The sequence below is a fragment of the Octopus bimaculoides genome, chromosome 12 (genome assembly GCF_001194135.2).
Source record: "Octopus bimaculoides isolate UCB-OBI-ISO-001 chromosome 12, ASM119413v2, whole genome shotgun sequence".
Taxonomy (NCBI): Eukaryota; Metazoa; Mollusca; class Cephalopoda; order Octopoda; family Octopodidae; genus Octopus; species Octopus bimaculoides.
Window position 1 is genome coordinate 5,286,652 of NC_068992.1, and position 1,144 is coordinate 5,287,795.

The window sequence follows — 1,144 nt, forward strand, 5'->3', positions numbered from 1 at the left end:
ATATATATATATGTATGTATGAATAAATACATATATGCTTATACGTGTATCTATCTATATATATATATATACCTGTCTGTCTGCCACTTGTGGTTACCATTTTTTCTTGAGGAGAGGCACCGACAATTCTGATAGAATAACCTCTACAAGACCAGGAATATGCAGAAAACATTTTAAAAATCAGTTAGATGCTGAAATATTTGCTGATTTCAATATCGGCATTTGGTTATCGGCATTTATGTGTTAGATATTTTTTAAATATTGCGCTAAGTATCGGTACTGCCTCTAGAAGAACAACTCGGTGCATGTTCTCATGTAAATTTTAAGCACAAAAACACATCTGAAATGTCCACACACACACACACACACATATGCACATATACATACACACTTACATATAGACAGACAGATTAACATGCAAACAAATAGATTGATATATACATATCCATATGTATGTATTTGTATACATGCACACATAGCCAGAACTATTTCATATTGAAACTTCTAACAGATTCGGAGAGATACATTCGTAATCATGGGATCTAAGTGAATAAATATTCGCATGAGTATTTGCCAGGTTTTAATAAAACTAATATTAGCTTTATTTTGAAATTAAAGTTAATAACTTATAATTGTGGGTACCATGGAATTTCTAAGGAATATCCTACAACTGTAATATCTGTCAAGCTGATTCACAGCTTAGAATTGAATGTTCTCTAACTGCAAAGTAGCACACCGGTTGATATATTACCATTAATGTTTCAAAAACATAAATTTGATTTCACTCGATAACTTGACTCAAAATGAAGTGCAGCACTTGAATGTATTTGACAAGTTGAGAAAATTTGAATTGATATTCTTACTAATTATGACCTTTGGGCAAATTAGGTGTGCCGCGTGAAAGGATGAATAAGGATATGTTTTATAGTGAAAGGGAATTTGAAGATCTGAAGTGTAAATATAGGAAAAACAAAAGATTGGATGTCAGATATTATATTCAACAGGTGAAGAAATTACTGGGAATAAATTACATTAAAGAGACATGTTAGGAACTTCAGAAAACTTGTTTTTCAAATTCAAATTAATTCAATTTACAGCTGCAAAAGAAAAAAGATGGAAGCTTCAGGAAATTCTTTATATATAT